This window comes from Puma concolor, chromosome A2 (genome assembly GCF_028749965.1).
Source record: "Puma concolor isolate L17-30 chromosome A2, mPumCon1.1.hap2, whole genome shotgun sequence".
NCBI classification, from domain to species: Eukaryota; Metazoa; Chordata; class Mammalia; order Carnivora; family Felidae; genus Puma; species Puma concolor.
Genome location: NC_141668.1, coordinates 42,078,734 through 42,089,996, shown reverse-complemented (window position 1 = coordinate 42,089,996; position 11,263 = coordinate 42,078,734). Strand labels below are relative to the sequence as shown.

Genomic DNA, 11,263 nt, shown 5'->3' with positions numbered 1-11,263 from the left:
GCCCAGGATTTCCTCCAAGGGCACAGAGGAGCAAACTGTGAGAGCCAGTGTGAAGAGTTGAGGGCAGTCCAGGTAGCTTTTTTCTGCTTGCACTCTGTGCTCTGTGGGGTTCGGTTTGTCCAACAAACTGAGCAGCAGACAGTGGCTGAGGCTGGTCTAATTTCCTCAGTCAATAGTGTCCTAAAGTAGCAAGTCTTTTTTCTTAAGAACTAAGAGCAAGGAGGGCCCAGAGCTCTGGGTCATATTCTACCTTTTTACTTCCATGCCTATAGGTCTACAAAGTAAGTAAAGCCAAGGCCTGCAAGTAAGTTTGTCTTGTCCTTTCAATTCTTCTCAAAAATCAAGATTAAAAGATTTAGAAAGAGTTAGAGAGATAGACTCTCGCAAATCAGAAATTATCAACCCTCTTTTTCAATTAGAGCCTTTATCATATAGCTGGTTTTGAGGTCAGAATGAAGACTACTAAAATCTGCAACTTAAATATTCATTGTTTCTTTCCTTCTTGTTGTCCAAATTTGTCCTCCTTGGAGTTTCCTGTAGAATTCATGGTGGTACCTAGGTGCCATATCCTATTTCCCCAGCTTTCTCAGTGGAAATTAGTTCTAATTTCATCTTTTTCATGAACTTACTAATCTGTTCATAAAATGTGTTCATAAACTCCTACAGTCATGGTCCACGATTAAGCAATTAAAGATAGACAAAATGATCATTTTCTGGCTGATAATGACTGAATGAAATAGCTAACGGCCTAAGGTGAAACCGAGGCTCTCCCACCCAGGATTAGCCAGCAGTATTAATTGATAATCCTCAACAGTTATCCTTAGCACTTCGTAAACATTAATTAAACCTCATGACACTCTTATGAGGCAGATTGTGTTATCTCTGTTTTTACAGATGAGGAAACTATCTTAAAAAGACAAACAAATTGCTGAAAGAGTATCCACCTAAGCCTTTGACTTTTCATGGTCATGTAAGTGGGGAAAAATGGTGACAAATAGATCATTTTTCTCTCTCCACCTTCTTTCCCTCAACTAAAAGGCTGCTTGGAATTTCAAGGACGTTTTGAAACAACACTACTTTTATTTTACTTTTTCTCCTTTTTGCCCAGGTCTTTGAAGAATTTAGAAATCAAGAAAAATCTATTCCTGTAATTAAAATGTGAAGACAAAAGCTATTTGTAGCGGAAAAACATCCCATTAATGTGATTTCCTTGTGGTGGATTGACAAGTTCAAAGCAGGAATGTATGTTGCCATGGGCACCAGATTCTATTTGCTCTGCTGGTTCATTTTACTTAGCTGCTGAAGGAGGAGGGTAGCATTCAGCTAGGAATCACTGAGCATTGTTAGAATAGATATGTAATTTTTATGTAATACTTTCTCTTTATAGATCTATACAGAAAACAGCAGCAAACTGTTTACAGTCACTTTAGGGGCTGAGTTTTCAGAATCTCTCAGGCATATAAGCTGCGGAAGGGGGTCTGGGGGAGTGCTTTTTCTCCCTTCTCAAACATCTCATCCATAACAGGCTGTAAATAAATATTTGTTAAAAAGATGGGGGATGGATGAATAGAGGATTTGTTATCATGCACCAGCTGTCTGAATTAGACTTTAGGTTTATGGGAAGGAAGGTTGGGAAGAAAGGGAAGGGGAAAAGGAGGAATGTCAGGGGAAGGAAGCAAGCCGACATTCTGGAGTGGTCTGTACTCACTCAGACACAGGAAGGCAGAATCAAAGCTGTCCTGCAGTGACAGAGGCAGACAGAGCAAGAGTGAGAGATTTGTGCTACTTTCCTAAGGCAACTGAAGTGAAATACACAAAAAGTAGTTAATTTTCATTAGCTTGATGATCCCATTGTCCTCTCTCTTCCATCACTACGCTTATAAGGGTCTAATAGCAAGTGAGAAATGGTGAGGGGTGGAAACTCACCCTCTCTAGAGGGACAGGAGTGGTTCCCTGGCACTGAACCAAAGAATGAAGTTTTGCTTCATTTGTTTCAAGTTATCAGGGCCAGGTGACTTTCATTTTGAATTAGGCATTTTCCTTCCCTGACAAATGAAGCCTTCTGCCAATGCCTTTGAATCAGGAAAGGCTCCTGCTCCTCATACGCAGCAGCAAGCATTTCACAATTTAGAATGATGGTTCCAGAATTGCAGTGGAAGTGGCAATATTTCATAGTGATTTTCTCCCTTCCTTCTCACTCTTATCCCATGTTCAGTGTTGTCTAAGCAAATTCTGGCGGTGTCTTTTGTATCTGCATGATGCCTAAGTAAGCAAAAGGCTGGATAAAGCAAATGTCTTCCAAATCTCCATCTATCATGAACACGGATTGTAGTCTCAGCTCTTCTGCTTGATGCAAACAAGCTGACAGATGTATTTCAGCAGCAGCAAATCTGATGACTGACATAGCGCTGTCTGCTGCTGAATTTACATCTGTATTTTTTCTGGGAAGGGATAAAATTGTGTAATAAAACTATTTGGTGTTAATGCTCCCTGACCTCTCTGCTCCACTCTTCCTATTCAGCCCCCAAGGCACACCACTTCAGAGCTCTAGTCCCCTAACCTGAGAGCTCATGGGTTGGCTGCCCCCAGGGTTCAGGGTATTCCTTCTCAGTTTGCCTTTTAGCTCCAGACCATTCTTTCTCTCCTTGCATTTCCTACTCAAAGCTCCCAACCACTAGCTGCCACCAGTTACATCCTCTTCTCACTCCTTGGCCCTTGTAGGTAATTGTCGCATCATGACTGCTGATAATCTGATGAGCTAATTCACAACAAGAATTAATGCACAGTAATGCAGCAGGCATAACTTCTCATATGTTCCCACTAAAATCAAGGGGCTGAGGGGGAGGCAGGGCGGGAGGCAGCGCCATAAGGGTTGGGAAAGGAAGACCAAGGGGGGGAAACTGCTTCAACATCTATTTTAAATTGCTTACCATTTAGGTTGCTCAGTGCTGTAACCCATCTGAAATTCTCAGCAAAATTCACTCTTAAAGTGGCTTGTTCATTCTGTGCTTTTCCAAATCCCCAGCACACTGCTGTATACTTCTGAAGGCATGCAGAGGTCAATCGCTATTTCTGAATAAATCTCCATTATCATGTATCCCATCCTTTAAAAAATTTCATTAGTATAAATATATATTACAAAAATAATGTTTGCTTTTGTAAACAAATAATACAGGAGAGTGTGAAAAAAAAAGTCCCTTCTTCCTAATTCCATTCTTTTTGGAGAATACCACTAATAGTAATTTACCGGTTATTCTTCAGATTATTTAGGTAAAGGCATAAGATTATATGCTCTATAACTTATTATAAATTACTTAAGTATATGTGTTGGCTTTAATCAATACTGTAGAGCTGATTAGTTAATCTTTGACATATACTAATCAATCAGTTACCATTGAAAGGCCACACACTAGAAGAACCACTATAAGATCTCCAGTCATTTATTTTTTAGCATATAATGGATATTAGAAATAATTTTTTCTTTGTAAAATTATTAGTATTCCAGATGTGTGAATTGGCTAGAAATGTTATGCAGGCACACCTGCACTTGATGAATAGGGAGCAAGAATTTATTAAATCCAATCCTATGCTCTTTGCCTGGCATATGAGGTTGAGGATTCCATTCTGTCCTATGTGCACTCTGAGCAGAGAGAAGTGAGCATGCCTGTGTTTGTACCTGCATGCTAATAAATTTTTGTCTCCTGTACAAAAGTCCATCTGAGATCTGGGTTCACTGTACCAGACACCCCCTGACAAGGCAGCTGTGGGAAAAGAGACCTTTGCTATCACCTACTTCCAACCTTTAGAGCCCACAGCTGTTTATCAAAAAGAAGCTAACGTTTGTGAACCAACTGGGTTGGGTCAGTTCCCAACACATGTATAATAATATAAATAAGTCAAGATAAATAAGTATTAGGATATATACTTACTTAAAAGGCAAGAAGAAATAGGATTATACAATATATGTATTGTTTGCTCAAAATATGTTGTGAAATCAATTTCTAATTATAGGAATTTGGGGCACCTGCAGGATACTGGTAGAAGAGATTTGGGTTAAGACGGACTTTTAAAAATGTTAAATTAGTATCACATGAGTGAATGTCCTGTGAGATGAGTTATCTCTTCAGAGTAGGCTAGGCATTTACAAACATTTATTTTTGATTTTCATAGTAAGATACATTAATCATAGATTGAAAAAAGTCAAGAAGAAAATTAAATCATTCCCAATGCTCCTCCCATCTGGATATAACAATGTTATCAACACTTGGGAGTGTTTCCTTCCAGTGTTCCTGTGTGTGTGTGTGTGTGTGTGTGTGTGTGTGTGTGTGTGTGTGTGTGGACATCTGTACATACACTCTCATAAATAAAATCATACTGCAGGGATAGTTTTGTATTATGCTTCACTTCATTATATAGTGAGCATTTCCCTGATCATCAAAATTACTTGAAAGCCTAATTCTAGGAAGATAACCATCTAGGAAGATGGTTATCTAATAATTCCACCACATAGATATAACATAATTAAACCATTTCCCTGTCATTGGACATTTACATATCTGGATTTTTTGCTTTAGTATTATCATATTTTGACATATTTTAGTACTTAAAGCTTTGTTCTCCTTTCTGATGCTGGAATCCTGCATATTGTTTGGAAAGCATAGTTTATACATGATCTATTTCAACCTTCTCATTCATCTGTCATCTTCCAAAACTAAACAAACAGAAAACTCTCTGACCTCATGCTCTGTCATTTAAAAATATTTGAAAGGTTTTTAGAAAAAAATTAGATTGCTGTAAGAGTATTTTTAGTGTTATAAGTTATGCTTTTGTTTTGAAGAAAAAGAAAAAAGCCTCCTCATTCTCTTTCTGATGGCTAATTCTGGGAAACATGGGTTTAGGATTCCAGTCTGACTTAACCATCAGAATCCTCCTTATTCAGGTTCTGTTCCAGCTCCGTTCTCTCCCAATGGATCTGGCCTGTCCTGCCATTACAATGCCATCCACTGAAGCACCATTCCTTCAGTCACTGAATTCAGATGGTTCCTTCCTTTTTCATTCCTGTTTTTCTTGAGGGGGATAAACACTTAAAGCTTTTGTTGCACCCAGCAGATGCCAGTGATGTCCATGGAGCATCCCAGCCCCAAGCTCTGAAAAGCAGGAGTGAGGTGGCACTAACCATCTTGTTTCACAGTGAAGCAGAGAGAATTCGCAGCTGTTCTCTGCCAGCCCTCTCATCTCGTGAGTCTGTGAAGTGACAGTTTCCATGGGCTCCAAGTAGATGTTAGGAAGCTTTTTAGAGTCCTCTGACCCTGGAAGCTGCTAATTAAAGTGCCACCAAGATGCTTCCATTGGCTCTGAGCTAGTTACATGTACATTTTAAAGAGCTGACCTTTCTCCTTTCTGTCTCTTGTACCCCATTGTGAGTGCTGTGGGTGGTCAGCAAATAATAACAGATAATAACCCTCTCCTATTCTTTCAAACCTCTACAGAAATGCAAATCACTGCCTTCAGAAGGAAGCACACAGGCATATGAATTTTATATCAGCAGGGATTACCAATGAGTCATGCTTGATGCTGTTGTAAAAACTATTCAGGTGGGAAGCCGAGCACTGCAGTAAGAGAATACAATGGGGAGTGTCTCTCTCTCCTGAATGTGCAATTATCAAAGAGCACACAACACAAACGCAACCACACACTTGTCCCAACTTACAAAAACAATTATATAAATATATGCTGAAGTCTCCACAGGAAGGAAAGCTAAACTCTCCAAAATCAAATGATTCTTACAATGCAAAAGAGAATAAATCTGGAAGATGGTAAGCAGAGTTAATACCTGAGTGAGCGCCAGAACTCATGCAGATGTGTGTTATTTATGCCCTTAATTGTTATTTCTAATAGGTGCCTGGCTGCCAGTGCACGTGAGTTAAGTACTGTAAAATAACAGATGTCACATATCGCAAGAACCACAGGGAGTCAACATAAGCAGCAGCGTAATTCCGATTACTTTAGATATGAGGGGAACGAAGAGAAAGTATACAAAAACAGATGAGCCTGTGGCTGTAATTTATAAAACAAATTATCCCATTCAAATATGTCCTACACTAATTATGTATCTGCACTAAGTACATGAAGGGAGAAAAGCCATCTTGGAATAACAGAGCTTACTTGGGTAACAGTTTCCCTTCATTCTTAAAAGGACAAAGAGAGAATGAATGACAGAGAACAAAGGGAGAGAACTAGCCAGGCGGTGTCATTTTCTAGAGAAAAGCATGTGGATGTAAGAAAAAGACTGAAAAAAGTCTTGGATGTAAATTTTAAAAGCATCATTAATGATCTAGCAGAGAGAATACATGCAATGAAGCTTACAATATAGCACCAAATGACGGTGCTAACACCACAGACCGAGATCATTTACAAAGACTGAAGGGAGCTCAGAGATTTGAACAAAAACATAACAAGATTCAACTAAGAAAAGTGAACACAAATACACCTGGGGAAAATAATCTTAAATAAAGATGCCCAGTTGGAGAAGAAATGTGTAAAGTCTGGACCTGGAGTGAAATTAGATAGGTAATTCTATCTGAATTGCAAGGTATTACAACAGCTCCATAAGGGGAGAATTCCCTTTGGGGTTTTAAATGCAGAGGTGTCTCATTATGAGGCATCGACAAAGGAACTCATGTCCCTCTTATGCTAACAGAATGAGGTCCTCTTCTGGATACATGAACCTTGTTCAGAATACAAAATACATTCTGGGACATGTAAATATGCACACATGGCTGAAACTGTTCTATCACTTCTACTCAGACAATAGAAATTTGATTATACCAACCCATAATTTTCAGAGCTTAAGGAACTATTTAATAATAATAGCACTTACTACGTGCCAGGCACTGTTGTAAGCACTTTACATATTAACTAAATCCTCTTAACAAATCCTCAAATAGATGCAGTTGTTTCTCTTCCTCAACAAATGAGGAGCCAGGGTGTAGAGAGCTTAATGAAACTTCCCAAAGGCATACATTTAATAAATGGTGATTTGGACAACTTAACACCAAAAACCATCCCACTAAAAAGACAGAGAACCTGAGTAGAAATTTTTCCAAAGACGTACAGATGGCTAACAGACAAATGAAAAGATGTTCAACATCACTAATCATCGGGGACATGCAAATCAGAACCACAGGTATTACCTTAAACTTGCCAAAATGGCTATAATAAAAAAGACAAGAAATAACAAGTGTTGGTAAGGACGTGGAGAAAAAGAAACCCTCATGCACTGTTGATGGGAATGCAAATTGGTGCCGCTACCATGGAAGATGTGTGAAGTTCCTCAAAAAACTAAAATTAAAATGCCACATGATCCAATAATTCCACTACTAGGTATTTATTTATCAAAAGAAAACAAAAACACTAATTTGAAAAGTTATATGCATCCTATGTTTGCAGCAGCCTTCTTTACAATAGCCAAGATATACATATGGAATATTACACATTATAAAGGGTGACATCATGCCATTTGCAACAACATGGATAGACCTAGAGGTACTGTGTTAGGTGAAGTAAGTCATAAGATAAATGCCATATGATTTCACTCACATGTGGAATCTAAAAAAAAAAACAAAATAAAACCCACAAATGAATAAACAAACGAAAAACAGAATCAGACCTATAAATACAGAGAACAAACTGATCGTTGCCAGAGGAAAGGGGGCATGGGAAGGTTGGATAAAATGGATGAAGGGAAGTGGAAGATAGAAGCTTCCAGTTATGGAATGCCTAAGTCACAAGAATAAAAGGGACAGCATAGGGAATATAGTCAATGGTGTTGTAATAGCAGTGTGTGATGACAGATGGTAGCTACACTTATGGTGAGTGCAACATAACATACCAATGTTGAATCACTACATTGTACACCTGAAACTTATGTAACATTGTGTGTCAACTCTCCTCAAATAAAATGTAATAAAAAATAAATAAGTGATCATTCTGGAATTCAAACCCAGACAATCTCCCAAGTTCATGATCCTTTAGCACTAAATAAGATTTCCTATCTGTGGCAGAAAAGGAGGCTTACTTGATAATTCCCTTCACTTTGTAGATACACTTTATCTCTGAATGTGACTGGAAGGTCTGACATATCTCTAGGCTATACCATTCATCCTGATGTATGCCTTCTTGTTTCCTCACTCCCAAATATTTATTTCTCTTCCAAAGAGGATTTAAGTGGTTTGTAGGACACAGAATCAAAGGTTAAATTTTGCGATTCCAGTCCCTGGACATTCCTCATATCTGACCCATTGAGCTATGATGGTCTTTATGCTGGAGACTATGAAGAGCCTATTTAGATCTATGATCCCTCATGAATTTTGTTACTTAGTTGAGAAATTAGAACTGTGGTTAATATTAGGAAGTTGTTTAAAATAACTGCAGTAGGTAATTTTTGAAAATTATGCCATGCAAACACATATAAATGTATATTATTTATGAAGTATTGGTTTCTTTGGGGGAACTCTTTCTGTCCCCAGAATCTTGAAATGCAGATAGTTGCCCTGTGACTTTGAAGGAATTGTGTATTTTGTGACTGTGTATTTTGAAGGAATCTCTAAGATTGTCACTGCTGAAGAATGCATTTCCTACTGGGCTGTCATGGTACTATTCTTTTTTTCCCTGGCTTGAGTCTCTTACCAGTAGAGTCATGACTTTTTCTAAGTAGGCTCCATACCCAGTGCAGAGTCCAACATGGGGCTCAAATCCATGACCCTGGGCTGAGGTCAAGACGTAGATGCTCAACCGACCAAGCCACCCAGGCACCCTTAGAGTCATGACTTTTTAATTAGACAACAACACCACACTGCCTGTGGAAGAACATCATTTAAATCCATGCACAAAGCATGATGAATGTCTTATAACCGATCAAGCTTCTCTCTCTGTGCTAGCAACTATGAGCCTCAGAGGCAGAGTTGGGGCCCAACCTTGATAAATGTCTCATTCTTTATTCTCATCATTTTTTCAGTTTCTTGACTTATTATTTTACTGTTATGGGCTGAATTTTGTCCCCCCTAAAATTCATATGTTGAAGAACTAGCTCCTGGTACCTCAGAATGTAACTGTATTTGGCGACTGGGTCTTTAAAGAGGTAATTAAGTAAAATGAGGTCACTAGGATAAGCCCTCATCCAATATGATTGGTGTCCTTATAAGAAGAGGAAATTTTGGCACAAACCTGTACAGAAGGATGACCATGTGAAGTCACAAAAGATGGCCATTTGCAAGCCAATTAGAGGCCTCAGAAGAAACCAATCTAAACTGTGAGAAAATAAATTCCTTTTGTTTAAGCCTCCCAATCTGTGGGCCTTTGTTATGGGCTGCCTTGTATGTCTACCCCCAGCTCCCAAAGCCAGGAAGATACATCTTACCAGAAACTGACCCTGATAGCACCTTGATGTTGGATTTCTACCCTCAAGAACTGTGAGAAAATAATTTTCTTCCTGTAATTATTAGACCCCTATTTCTCTGAGTGGTGCTTAGGGGTGAGCAAGTCAATGAAAATGGAACTCTGATTTTGAGGAGGAGTGGGTTAGCCTGGAGTGGATGGAGCAGAAAATGGTCTGAGGTCCAACCCAACACTACTATGTCATAGGGACATTTTTGCCATTCACAGTGCAATAGACTGAATGTGTCCCCCCAAATTCATGTGTTGAAATCCAACCCTCAATGTGGTGGTACTAGGAGGTGGAGCCTTTGGGAGGTAATTAGGTCATAAGCCCTCATAAATGGGATTAGTGTCCTTATTAAATAGATGTCGGGGCGCCTGGGTGGCGCAGTTGGTTAAGCGTCCGACTTCAGCCAGGTCACGATCTCACGGTCCGTGAGTTCGAGCCCCGCGTCGGGCTCTGGGCTGATGGCTCAGAGCCTGGAGCCTGTTTCCGATTCTGTGTCTCCCTCTCTCTCTGCCCCTCCCCCGTTCATGCTCTGTCTCTCTCTGTCCCAAAAATAAATAAACTTGAAAAAAAAAATTAAAAAAAAAATTAAAAAAAAAAAAAATAAATAAATAGATGTCAAAGAGCTCTCTTGCTCTTTTTCTGCCATGTGAAAATACAATGAGAAGTTGGCAGTGTGCCTCCTGGAAGAGGGTTCTCACCAGAACCCAGTCGTGCTGGCACACTGATCTAGGTCTTTCAACCTCCAGAACTGTGAGAAGTAAATTTCTGTTGTTTATAAGCCACTCAATGTATTTTGTTATAGCACCCAGGAACTAAGACACACAGGAAATGACAAGACTTGGTCTTTTCAGCTCTTGCATGGGAGCCTTAGTGGCAATCCAGTCCAGTGACAGTCCAAAAGGATTCATTTTATTTTTATTTATTTTTTAACGTTTGTTTATTTTTGAGACAGAGAGAGACAGAGCATGAACGGGGGAGGGTCAGAGAGAGAGGGAGACACAGAATCTGAAACAGGCTCCAGGCTCTGAGCGGTCAGCACAGAGCCTGACGCGGGGCTTGAACTCATGGACCGCGAGATTATGACCTGAGCTGAAGTCGGCTGCTTAACTGACTGAGCCACCCAGGCGCCCCTAAAAGGATTCATTTTAATGTGAATCTGCTGCCTGCCACATCTACTCTGAGGTAAAATGCCCTAAAGGTATTGATTCCTTTACTTCATCTAAGAAATAACCTCTCTCCCTTTCAAGAGACTGAGATTGAGTTCTCCATTCAATAGGTCCATGCAATGAGGTCAAGAGGATTATGCTCAACATTCTATTATACTTCTGTTTTTCTGGCTCACTCAGAGATCATCCAGAATAAGAGGCTGGAAATACGTTGATAAAACATAGCACATGACATACCCACAGAAAAATGAATTGCATGTCTGCTTACCTGATTTTGCTTACTATGGGCATCTTCAATCAGTCTAAGGTACCTGGTATAGGTGAGTAACCAGATTTATTATATAGTTATATATGTACATGTGTATGTGTTACAATGAGTATTAGTCAGGCCTCCTTAGTTATAAGTAACCTGAACTGGTTACTGCTAACTCTAGAGAAAGCAAATTTATTGGAGGGATTCATCATAGAATACATAGGCTTAGAAATGCGATGACTTCCACACAATAATAGAATAAGAACAAAATCCAGGGCAGTCTTGCCAGTCTTGGCAATAGAAAGTATCTGACCATCTTTTACAGGTTCTGCCCTGGAATGAATGTGCCCCAAACTTTGTTTTTTAAATAAAAATTACTCTTCTCCATATTCAATATTT

General features: G+C 39.3%; 1 long non-coding RNA gene across 1 annotated transcript in view; it reads left to right on the top strand.

Annotated features, from left to right (window-relative positions):
• Positions 1–10,352: 10,352 nt before the first annotated feature.
• Positions 10,353–11,263, top strand: part of LOC147583121 (uncharacterized) — a 165,079-nt gene continuing 164,168 nt past the window's right edge. Inside the window, exons 1-2 of the long non-coding RNA XR_015245547.1 lie at positions 10,353–10,627; positions 10,722–10,931. This is a non-coding gene — a long non-coding RNA (uncharacterized LOC147583121). The remainder of the gene's footprint in view (positions 10,628–10,721; positions 10,932–11,263) is intronic.